Here is a 13,849-nt window from a genome sequence, read left to right on the forward strand (position 1 = left end):
ACGATGGTAGGATTGCTGGTGTCTTTTTTTTTCTGTCTCATACACATGCAAGATTTCAGGTATGTCTTGCTACTTCTACTTGCACTTAGGTCACACTACACATACATGTACAAGCATATATATACACACCCCTTTGGGTTTTGTTCTATTTTCTTTCTAGTTCTTGTTCTTGTTTATTTCCTCTTACCTCCATGGCGAAGTGGAACAGAATTCTTCCTCCGTAAGCCATGCGTGTTGTAAGAGGCGACTAAAACGCCGGGAGCAAGGGGCTAGTAACCCCTTCTCCTGTATATATTACTAAATGTAAAAGGAGAAACTTTCGTTTTTCATTTTGGGCCACCCTGCCTCGGTGGGATACAGCCAGTTGAAAGAATATATATATATATATATATATATATATATATATATATATATATATATATATATATATATATTATATATATATATATAGAAAAGGCATATGATAGAGTGGATAGAGGAGCAATGTGGCAGATGTTGCAAGTATATGGAATAGGTGGTAAGTTACTAAATGCTGTAAAGAGCTTTTATGAGGATAGTGAGGCTCAGGTTAGGGTGTGTAGAAGAGAGGGAGAATACTTCCCGGTAAAAGTAGGTCTTAGACAGGGATGTGTAATGTCACCATGGTTGTTTAATATATTTATAGATGGGGTTGTAAAAGAAGTAAATGCTAGGGTGTTCGGGAGAGGGGTGGGATTAAATTATGGGGAATCAAATTCAAAATGGGAATTGACAGTTACTTTTTGCTGATGATACTGTGCTTATGGGAGATTCTAAAGAAAAATTACAAAGGTTAGTGGATGAGTTTGAGAATGTGTGTAAAGGTAGAAAGTTGAAAGTGAACATAGAAAACTGTAAGGTGATGAGGGTATCAAATGATTTAGATAAAGAAAAATTGGATATCAAATTGGGGAGGAGGAGTATGGAAGAAGTGAATGTTTTCAGATACTTGGGAGTTGACGTGTCGGCGGATGGATTTATGAAGGATGAGGTTAATCATAGAATTGATGAGGGAAAAAAGGTGAGTGGTGCGTTGAGGTATATGTGGAGTCAAAAAACGTTATCTATGGAGGCAAAGAAGGGAATGTATGAAAGTATAGTAGTACCAACACTCTTATATGGATGTGAAGCTTGGGTGGTAAATGCAGCAGCGAGGAGACGGTTGGAGGCAGTGGAGATGTCCTGTCTAAGGGCAATGTGTGGTGTAAATATTATGCAGAAAATTCGGAGTGTGGAAATTAGGAGAAGGTGTGGAGTTAATAAAAGCATTAGTCAGAGGGCAGAAGAGGGGTTGTTGAGGTGGTTTGGTCATTTAGAGAGAATGGATCAAAGTAGAATGACATGGAAAGCATATAAATCTATAGGGGAAGGAAAGAGGGGTAGGGGTCGTCCTCGAAAGGGTTGGAAAGATGGGGTTTAGGAGGTTTTGTGGGTGAGGGGCTTGGACTTCCAGGAAGCGTGCGTGAGCGTGTTAGATAGGAGTGAATGGAGACGAATGATACTTGGGACCTGACGATCTGTTGGAGTGTGAGCAGGGTAATATTTAGTGAAGGGATTCAGGGAAACCGGTTATTTTCATATAGTCGGACTTGAGTCCTGGAAATGGGAAGTACAATGCCTGCACTTTAAAGGAGGGGTTTGGGATATTGGCAGTTTGGAGGGATATGTTGTGTATCTCTATACATATATGCTTCTAAACTGTTGTATTCTGAACACCTCTGCAAAAGCAGTGATAATGTGTGAGTGTGGTGAAAGTGTTGAATGATGATGAAAGTGTTTTCTTTTTGGGGATTTTCTTTCTTTTTTTTGGGTCACCCTGCCTCGGTGGGAGACGGCCGACTTGTTGAAAAAAAAAAAAAAAATATATATATATATATATATATATATATATATATATATATATATATATATATATATATATATATATATATATATATATATATATATATATATTGAATAGCACGTTTGAAGGCATTGTTGCGATTTTCGGAATTCTCTCTTACGCTTGAGTGTACCTGGAGGGTGTTCCGGGGGTCAACGCCCCCGCGGCCCGATCCATGACCAGGCTTTCCGGTGGATCAGGGCCTGATCAACCAGGCTGTTACAAAGGGTTTTGAAATCTTTCATCCTTTATGGTTATTGGGGCTTTCCCTTAGTGTACCTGTTGCCCCGGATGTACTTTTGCGCCTTTTTTCGTGCTGTTTGTACCGTCTAATTTCAGTAAACAGATTTGTAACTAGTTCCTCAAATATTTTCACTCCCAGCAGGTTAGTTAAGCCCTAGTGATGCTTCTATCACAAAATCTACTCTTCTTTCTATCCCATCTTTCTTCACGCCTCGTTTCTTCACGCCTCGTTTCTTCACGCCTCGTTTCTTCACGCAGAAGCTACACAGATATTTTTCAAGTGTAAATCATGACATCATTCTCCTTTCAGGTAGTACAATTTAAATGATTTTAAGCGGTTTCCATAATTTAGATACTGGAAGTGATATGGAGGGTGAAAGTTCTCTGTACATTCTCTAGTTTTATAGTTGTTAATGCCTTGAAGGGATAGTGTGTAGTGATTTACTGTCTAGAAAGGTTAAATATGTTAAGAGTATCGTCATTAGCCTGACGTTGCTAGTTTTGAAGCATCTTGTCTAGGTTACAGTTTATATTTTACTCTTGCGATAGTAATATTGTTTTTTGAACATACGATCTTCCGGTATGGTTACCCGTGGGTCCTTTACCTTCCTTCTTTCGGCCGATCAAGTGTCGGGTCACCATCTGGAGAAGACCCGGGCCAGGATGTCCTGGCGAACCTACCTGTACCAGGTCAGTCAAGAAGTGTGACGCGTTGTGTGTTCTCCGGGTTTAATTTATACAATTTTTCCATATCGAAGTAACTGGTGTAGGTCATCGTAGAATATCACAGTGTACAGTATATCTACAAGATGTCTAAATCTGCGCTACATCATTATATTACATTATCCTTCTATAACAATTATACAACGTGCACTATCGTCTGTGGGAGATGTTATAGAGCTCTGATTAATATCTATATTTACCACAGTTATAAGAACATCTATACGTGAGTTATAAGAACAAGAAAGATAATTTGGGTGGGTTTGTACTGCGCATTGAAGCAGTGTTTTTGTTATGGTTCGCTACTGCACCAAGAGATGTGCTTTGCTCTTCCTCACAGTTACTAACGCCACCTGGAGAGGGTCTACAACTAAGCGGAAAATATTTTCGTTATTTTTACGCTGCTAAATGTGAGTTATTCTTATAAATCAGTGATTGTTATTTGGTTTACATTCTCCAGTTCCGTTGTTTTTATATGTTGCATTTGATGTAAGTGGTTCTGTGATTCAGAACTGCTCTGGTACCCCCACTCTGGTACCCTCACTCTGGTACCCTCACTCAGGTACTCTCACTTTGGTACTCCCACTCTGGTGCCCCTACTCTGGTACCCTCACTCTGGTACCCTCAATCAGGTACTCTCACTTTGGTACTCCCACCCTGGTGCCCCTACTCTGGTACCCCCACTCTGGTACCCTCACTCAGGTACTCTCACTTTGGTACTCCGACTCTGGTGCCCCTACTCTGGTACCCTCACTCTGGTACCCCCACTCAGGTACTCTCACTTTGGTACTTCCTCTCTGGTACCCCCACTCTGGTACCCCCACTCTAGTACCCCCACTTTAGTATCCCCACTCTAGTACCCCCACTCTAGTACCCCCACTCTAGTACCCCCACTCTAGTACCCCACTCTAGTACCCCCACACTAGTACCCCCACATTAGTACCCCCACACTAGTACCCCCACTTTAGTACCCCCACTTTAGTACCCCCACTCTCGTACCCCCACTCTAGTACCCCCACTCTAGTACCCCCACTCTAGTACCCCCACTCTAGTCAATGCCTTGAAGAGAAAGACATGGAAGAGATAAACTGTTGTAAAGTTTATGACTCTAATTGGTAATTTATAATCCAGGTTAAGTGGTAGTTTATAATGTAGGCTCAACCAGGCGTGGAGCACTCCACACTCTGGAACTGACTCCTGCCGGGGAGGCTCAACCAGGCGTGGAGCACTCCACACTCTGGAACTGACTCCTGCCGGGGAGGCTCAACCAGGCGTGGAGCACTCCACACTCTGGAACTGACTCCTGCCGGGTAGAAGAGGCTTGATATAGACGGGAGTATAGGATGGCAAGACGGCGCCAGGGTGCTGCCAGAAAAACGTTGGGACAGCGTTTCTCTCTGGGTAGTTCCAGTTCCTTGGATCAAGAGTTCTTTACCAGCATCAAGTCACTCTCCCCTTCCCCATGTTATTTAAATACTGGTGTACCATACCGAATACTGCTGTACATTAACATCCCTATTCAAGGCAGGTGAAATTGCAGATCTAGAGAATGTACAGAGAACCTTTACTGCACATATGTTCCATCAAACATCTTAACTACCGGGAACGCCTGGAAGCACTTAACTTGTACTCACTGGAGCATAGGCGAGAGAGATATATCATAATCTACAGCTGGAAGATTCTGGAGGGAGTGGTCCCTAACCTGCAAACACAAATCACTCCCTACGAAAACAAAAGACTTGGCAGGCGATGTAACATACCGACCACAATACTCTGGCAGCCAAATGTCCTACTAGACCCTGAAATACTGAAAAAAAAACCGCTAGAGCAACAGCAGACACAAAATACCCAAGCAACATCATATGTTGACATCACCAAGACCCAGACAGACACAACCAAAATCCCCCAGGCCACCCAAGCTGCTACCTCCACGACCGCATCCCCACCACTACCTGTGGGTGACTCCACCAAAATCCTATACTGCATCATGTATGCCCACGTACACAATGTTGCGGTTCCAGGCTCCTTCAACACCACGATCAACGAACTCTTCAAACTCAACAACATGCCCACCTTCTTATTCCCTGCATCACCACCTTCAAGTGACATCGTGAAGTCCACTACTGACATTATCAACATCACCTCTGCTCCTCCACCTCCACCAACCACTCAAATGATCGTCCAATCAGAGACCACCGAACCACAGCAGAATCCCACCAATAAGAGCCTTCCTCAAGCCTCTCCTATCACCACCATCAACCAAGATCCAACCCTTCCTCCACCATCCACACAACCTTCCTCAACTCCACCTCCGCCTTCTCCACCTTCCTCCACTCCATTTAAATCACTATCTGTTAAACACAAAGGACTCAGGTTCTACACCACGTCACAATACCCCAGAGAAATGACTCGCCAAGAACTCATCAAATGTCTCCAGGACAACACAGCAAAGTACACCAGCCACGATAAACCATTCCCTACCGTCAACCAGATAATCGACCAACTCAACAGCTATACACGCTTCTACGACTCTCCCATAACTATGATACAGCTCTCCAGAACAAGATTCAATGCAATGCACAGCAGAATAAGTGAATAACCAACTACCATCAAGCTGAATAGCACTTTGCTATTCAGCTAAATCTGGGGTGTGGCTCCAAAACGACCCTGTTTTCCTGGGCACCACCAGCCATCTCCTGCCGGGCACCTGTGTACCAGCCCTACTCTACTGACACTGCTGCCACCAGCACATCTCACTCCAGCACAACCTCTTGCAGTACCTCTGCACATCACGCTCCAGAGTGGACGGGTCACTCACCTCTGCTACCCCACCTCCTACTCCACCCTCCCAACCTCTTCCATTTTTCCAACCCTCCCCTCCCTCTTCCTTCCCATCCTCACCAACCCTCACGTCGGAGAACTTTGAACCTTCGCAGGCGATGTAGCATATCCCTAGTGTAAAGTAGGGGCGCCATTAGTACACTAAGAGAAAACACAAGTGTCCGGGGCCCAAGACTGTTCAACAGCCTCCAACCAGTCATAAAGGGAATTACCAATAAACCCCTGGTTGTCTTCAAGAGGGAGCTGGACAAATACTTAAAATCAGTGCCAGATCAGCCAGGCTGTGGTTCGTATGTTGGACTACGTGCGGCCAGCAGTAACAGCCTGGTTGATCAGGCCCTGATCCACCAGGAGGCCTGGTCATAGACCGGGCCGCGGGGGCGTTGATCCCCAGAATGCCCTCCAGGTAGACTCCAGGTAGATCGACGAGTTGAAGATTTAGGCACGAATGCCACACCTGGTTTTCTTTAACTGAAGATGTTGCGCTCGCCAGTGGCTTCATCAGTTCAGTAAAGAAAAAGAATATGTGTATACAGTAGAAGATAAGGTAATCAGTCCCTTCAGGTGGAAACCGATGTTCAGCACCGTAGTCTTGACGAACCTAGTCTTCGGCCATCAACACAAAGATGCTGAAGAACACCGTAGAAAGAGCGAGAGACGCGCGCGCGAGCACACACACACACACACACACACACACACACACACACACACACACACACACACACACACACACACACACACACACACACACACACACACACACAGAGGAAGGCCAGGACGAATGAAGCCAAACTACAAGAAAGGGGACTACACAGGAATGAGGAACTTCCTGAACGGGGTTCAGTGGGACAGAGAACTGGCAGGGAAGCCAGTTAATGAGATGATGGAATATGTAGCAACAAAATGCAAGGAGGCTGAGGAGAGGTTTGTACCCAAGGGTAACAGGAATAATGAAAAAGCCAGGATGAGCCCATGGTTTACCCAAAGGTGCAGGGAAGCAAAAACCAAGTGTGCTAGGGAATGGAAGAAATATAGAAGGCAAAGGACCCAGGAGAATAAGGAGAGTAGTCGTAGAGCCAGAAACGAATATGCACAGGTAAGAAGGGAGGCCCAAAGACAATATGAAAATGACATAGCAGCGAAAGCCAAATCTGACCCGAAACTGTTGTACAGCCACATCAGGAGGAAAACAACAGTCAAGGACCAGGTAATCAGGCTAAGGAAGGAGGAGAGACAACAAGAAATGACCGTGAAGTATGTGAGGAACTCAACAAGAGATTCAAAGAAGTGTTCACAGAGGAGAGAGAAGGGGCTCCAGAAAGACGGAGAGGTGGGGCACACCACCAAGTGCTGGACACAGTGCACACAACCGAGGAAGAAGTGAAGAGGCTTCTGAGTGAGCTAGATACCTCAAAGGCAATGGGGCCAGATAACATCTCCCCATGGGTCCTGAGAGAGGGAGCAGAGGCGCTATATGTACCCCTAACAACAATATTCAATACATCTATCGAAACAGGGAGATTGCCTGAGGCATGGAAGACAGCAAATGTAGTCCCAATCTTTAAAAAAGGAGACAGACATGAAGCATTAAACTACAGACCAGTGTCACTGACATGTATAGTATGCAAAATCATGGAGAAGATTATCAGAAGAGTGGTGGAACACCTAGAAAGGAATGATCTCATCAACAGCAGCCAACATGGTTTCACGGACGGGAAATCCTGTGTCACAAACCTACTGGAGTTCTATGACATGGTGACAGCAGTAAGACAAGAGAGAGAGAGGGGTGGGTGGATTGCATATTCTTGGACTGCAAGAAGGCGTTTGACACAGTTCCACACAAGAGATTGGTGCAAAAACTGGAGGACCAAGCAGGGATAACAGGGAAGGCACTACAATGGATCAGGGAATACTTGTCAGGAAGACAGCAGCGAGTCATGGTACGTGGCGAGGTAGAGTGGGCACATGTGACCAGCGGGGTCCCACAGGGGTCAGTCCTAGGACCAGTGCTGTTTCTGGTATTTGTGAACGACATGACGGAAGGAATAGACTCTGAGGTGTCCCTGTTTGCAGATGACGTGAAGTTGATGAGAAGAAGTCACTCGATCGAAGACCAGGCAGAACTACAAAGGGATCTGGACAGGCTGCAGATCTGGTCCAGCAATTGGCTCCTGGGGTTCAATCCCACCAAGTGCAAAGTCATGAAGATTGGGGAAGGGCAAAGAAGACCGCAGACGGAGTACAGTCTAGGGGTCAGAGAGTACAAACCTCACTCAAGGAAAAAGATATTGGGGCGAGTATAACACCAGGCACATCTCCTGAAGCGCACATCAACCAAATAACTGCTGCAGCATATGGGCGCCTAGCAAACCTCAGAACAGCATTCTGACATCTTAATAAGGAATCGTTCAGGACCCTGTACACCGTGTACGTTAGGCCCATATTGGAGTATGCGGCACCAGTTTGGAACCCACACCTAGCCAAGCACGTAAAGAAACTAGAGAAAGTGCAAAGGTCTGCAACAAGACTAGTCCCAGAGCTAAGAGGTATGTCCTACGAGGAGAGGTTAAGGGAAATCAACCTGACGACACTGGAGGACAGGAGAGATAGGGGGGACATGATAACGACATACAAAATACTGAGAGGAATTGACAAGGTGGACAAAGACAGGATGTTCCAGAGATTGGACACAGTAACAAGGGGACACAGTTGGAAGTTGAAGACACAGATGAATCACAAGGATGTTAGGAAGTATTTCTTCAGCCACAGAGTAGTCAGTAAGTGGAATAGTTTGGGAAGCGATGTAGTGGAGGCAGGATCCATACATAGCTTTAAGCAGAGGTATGATAAAGCTCACGGCTCAGGGAGAGTGACCTAGTAGCGATATGTGAAGAGGCGGGGCCAGGAGCTCGGACTCGACCCCCGCAACCTCAACTAGGTAAGTACACACACACACACACACACACACACACACACACACACACACACACACACACACTAGAATATTGAACAAGAGTGTTACAAACTCAACAATAGAGAGGCAGAGATCGTATACAAGTCCAGGAGATTCTTGACCAGACCACAACCATCACATGAACAGTTTACACCAGGCCAGGGAGTGGCGTGTGTCAGCCACAATGGGTCGTTCGTATGAACCACTCTTAAAGACTCCAAACATGCCTTAACGACCATGGGTTGGGGGGGTTACCAGCATCTCTTGAACACTGATTTTATTGTAAGGTCAAACGAGCTCTTGTCTCGCAGTTTATCGCTGGGTCAGGAATTGTCAATTGGGCATATTTTTGTGTGCACCCCTGCCTATGTACTGACCTAGTTGTACCTATGTAGTTGTGCTAACTTGGTTATACTGATCTAGTTGTATTAGTTGTACTGACTTATCTAACATCAGAACATAGGGAGGTACGAACACAGTTGTATACCCAGGTGTTGCAGATGTGTCTTCTTCATCTTGTCGGTATTGCATGCCATTACTGCAACATTGAGAACACAAGACTCGAGTAATAAAAACATTAGGCCTGCTAGGCCACGTTAGGCAGGTCTTAACACTCCACCATTCCTCTGCTCTTATACTTTTCTGATTTGTCTGAAGCCTGGCGAGGCTTTAATGAATGACGCTGCTCGGCAGTTTGTTCCACTCATCTGTAATTCTGCTGCCCAGTTGGTAGCTACCGGTGCCCTTCCTTAGTCTCTACCCGCCTGATTGTACTCGTCCAGTTGTATTCACCTGGTTGTCACCTAGTTGTTGTGAGGGTCGAGTCGTAGCTCCTCTGTCCGTCTCCTCATTGTTAGTAACCTGTTGTGCAGTTGTCTACCCACTTGAAGGTTGTGGTAGGTTCCTTTCGCAAGTTGTTAATCCATGTTCCATTTCGTAACCACCCAGCTTGTCGTTCCAGTTTGTTACCATCCTGAGACTAAAGTACTATTTCCTCTCGTTCCTGTGACATATTTTCGATATTCTAATATTGTCAGCTCATCCCTTGTGCAGTCTCTTAAGTACCATCGACTGACTTGACTGATTCATGACTTCCAGGGCCCATCATACCTACTCATAAAACCTTGCATAAGTTTTGGATCCATGTAGGAAGAATTTACCTTCAAGGAACACTATATTCCTACAAAATTACAAGGAAAATAATAGGCCGGATAACAAGAAGTTTCAAATTTAGACGTCGGATCAGTGAGGTTTTTTGACGTTGTTATACACTGTACACGGGAATATGTTGTACACTAAGAACCACTTTTAAGGAGTGCAGGAAGCATGGAAGACTGTACACACAACCTTGAATGACAAGCATGGTGGCCCGTGGCCTGGTAAGCAAAGCTCTCGCTTCACACGCTGAGGGTGCGTGGTTCAATTCTCGCAAGGGTGGAAACATTGGGCATGTTTTCATATACCTGTTGTCCCTGTTCACCCATCAGTAAAATGGGTACCTGGGTGTTAGTCGGCTGGTGTGGGTCGCATCCTGGGACAAAATTTACCTAATTTGCCTGAAATGCTGTGCATAACAAGCGGCTCTATACTCACCTAATTGTGGTTGCAGGGGTCGAGACTCAGCTCCTGGCCCCGTATATAGTATATAGTATGTGATGTCATCTAGGATTGTTTACCTTGTACATGTATTTGTAGAAATTAAGATATTATTATTATTATTATTCTACGAGAAAGTAGAACATAGGTATTTTCAACACCTTCCCTTCCTATACAAGATATATCAGCAGTAGATTACTGCCTCTGTGACGGTACTTGACTACTGCCTCTGTGACGGTACTTGACTACTGCCTCTGTGACGGTACTTGACTACTGCCTCTGTGACGGTACTTGACTACTGCCTCTGTGACGGTACTTGACTACTGCCTCTGTGACGGTACTTGACTACTGCCTCTGTGACGGTACTTGACTACTGCCTCTGTGACGGTACTTGACTACTGCCTCTGTGACGGTACTTGACTACTGCCTCTGTGACGGTACTTGACTACTGCCTCTGTGACGGTACTTGACTACTGCCTCTGTGACGGTACTTGACTACTGCCTCTGTGACGGTACTTGACTACTGCCTCTGTGACGGTACTTGACTACTGCCTCTGTGACGGTACTTGAATACTGCCTCTGTGACGGTACTTGACTACTGCCTCTGTGACGGTACTTGACTACTGCCTCTGTGAGGGTACTTGACTACTGCCTCTGTGACGGTACTTGACTACTGCCTCTGTGACGGTACTTGACTACTGCCTCTGTGACGGTACTTGACTACTGCCTCTGTGACGGTACTTTACTACTGCCTCTGTGACGGTACTTGACTACTGCCTCTGTGACGGTACTTGACTACTGCCTCTGTGACGGTACTTGACTACTGCCTCTGACGGTACTTGACTACTGCCTCTGTGACGGTACTTGACTACTGCCTCTGTGACTGTGAGGGTACTTGACTACTTGACTACTGCCTCTGTGAGGGTACTTGACTACTGCCTCTGTGAGGGTACTTGACTACTGCCTCTGTGACGGTACTTGACTACTGCCTCTGTGACGGTACTTGACTACTGCCTCTGTGACGGTACTTGACTACTGCCTCTGTGACGGTACTTGACTACTGCCTCTGTGACGGTACTTGACTACTGCCTCTGTGACGGTACTTGACTACTGCCTCTGTGACGGTACTTGACTACTGCCTCTGTGACGGTACTTGACTACTGCCTCTGTGACGGTACTTGACTACTGCCTCTGTGTGACTACTGCCTCTGTGACGGTACTTGACTACTGCCTCTGTGAGGGTACTTGACTACTGCCTCTGTGACGGTACTTGACTACTGCCTCTGTGACGGTACTTGACTACTGCCTCTGTGACGGTACTTGACTACTGCCTCTGTGACGGTACTTGACTACTGCCTCTGTGAGGGTACTTGACTACTGCCTCTGTGAGGGTACTTGACTACTGCCTCTGTGAGGGTACTTGACTACTGCCTCTGTGACGGTACTTGACTACTGCCTCTGTGACGGTACTTGACTACTGCCTCTGTGAGGGTACTTGACTACTGCCTCTGTGAGGGTACTTGACTACTGCCTCTGTGACGGTACTTGACTACTGCCTCTGTGACGGTACTTGACTACTGCCTCTGTGACGGTACTTGACTACTGCCTCTGTGACGGTACTTGACTACTGCCTCTGTGACGGTACTTGACTACTGCCTCTGTGACGGTACTTGACTACTGCCTCTGTGACGGTACTTGACTACTGCCTCTGTGACGGTACTTGACTACTGCCTCTGTGAGGGTACTTGACTACTGCCTCTGTGACGGTACTTGACTACTGCCTCTGTGACGGTACTTGACTACTGCCTCTGTGAGGGTACTTGACTACTGCCTCTGTGAGGGTACTTGACTACTGCCTCTGTGACGGTACTTGACTACTGCCTCTGTGACGGTACTTGACTACTGCCTCTGTGACGGTACTTGACTACTGCCTCTGTGACGGTACTTGACTACTGCCTCTGTGACGGTACTTGACTACTGCCTCTGTGACGGTACTTGACTACTGCCTCTGTGACGGTACTTGACTACTGCCTCTGTGACGGTACTTGACTACTGCCTCTGTGAGGGTACTTGACTACTGCCTCTGTGAGGGTACTTGACTACTGCCTCTGTGAGGGGTACTGCCTCTGTGACGGTACTTGACTACTGCCTCTGTGTACTTGACTACTGCCTCTGTGACGGTACTTGACTACTGCCTCTGAGGGTACTTGACTACTGCCTCTGTGAGGGTACTTGACTACTGCCTCTGTGACTACTGCCTCTGTGAGGGGTACTTGACCTGACTACTGCCTCTGTGAGGGTACTTGACTACTGCCTCTGTGACGGTACTTGACTACTGCCTCTGTGAGGGTACTTGACTACTGCCTCTGTGACGGTACTTGACTACTGCCTCTGTGACGGTACTTGACTACTGCCTCTGTGACGGTACTTGACTACTGCCTCTGTGACGGTACTTGACTACTGCCTCTGTGACGGTACTTGACTACTGCCTCTGTGACGGTACTTGACTACTGCCTCTGTGACGGTACTTGACTACTGCCTCTGTGAGGGTACTTGACTACTGTCTCTGTGAGGGTACTTGACTACTGCCTCTGTGACGGTACTTGACCACTGCCTCTGTGACGGTACTTGACTACTGCCTCTGTGACGGTACTTGACTACTGCCTCTGTGACGGTACTTGACTACTGCCTCTGTGACGGTACTTGACTACTGCCTCTGTGACGGTACTTGACTACTGCCTCTGTGACGGTACTTGACTACTGCCTCTGTGACGGTACTTGACTACTGCCTCTGTGACGGTACTTGACTACTGCCTCTGTGACGGTACTTGACTACTGCCTCTGTGAGGGTACTTGACTACTGCCTCTGTGACGGTACTTGACTACTGCCTCTGTGACGGTACTTGACTACTGCCTCTGTGAGGGTACTTGCCTACTGCCTCTGTGAGGGTACTTGACTACTGCCTCGGTGAGGGTACTTGACTACTGCCTCTGTGAGGGTACTTGACTACTGCCTCTGTGAGGGTACTTGACTACTGCCTCTGTGAGGGTACTTGACTACTGCCTCTGTGAGGGTACTTGACTACTGCCTCTGTGACGGTACTTGACTACTGCCTCTGTGAGCGTACTTGACTACTGCCTCTGTGAGGGTACTTGACTACTGCCTCTGTGAGGGTACTTGACTACTGCCTCTGTGAGGGTACTTGACTACTGCCTCTGTGACGGTACTTGACTACTGCCTCTGTGACGGTACTTGACTACTGCCTCTGTGACGGTACTTGACTACTGCCTCTGTGACGGTACTTCACTACTGCCTCTGTGATGGTACTTGACTACTGCCTCTGTGAAGGTACTTGACTACTGCCTCTATGAAGGTACTTGACTACTGCCTCTGTGAGGGTACTTGACTACTGCCTCTGTGACGGTACTTGACTACTGCCTCTGTGACGGTACTTGACTACTGCCTCTGTGAGGGTACTTGACTACTGCCTCTGTGACGGTACTTGACTACTGCCTCTATGAAGGTACTTGACTACTGCCTCTGTGAGGGTACTTGACTACTGCCTCTGTGAGGGTACTTGACTACTGCCTCTGTG

The sequence above is a fragment of the Cherax quadricarinatus genome, chromosome 1, assembly GCF_038502225.1.
Source record: "Cherax quadricarinatus isolate ZL_2023a chromosome 1, ASM3850222v1, whole genome shotgun sequence".
NCBI lineage: Eukaryota > Metazoa > Arthropoda > Malacostraca > Decapoda > Parastacidae > Cherax > Cherax quadricarinatus.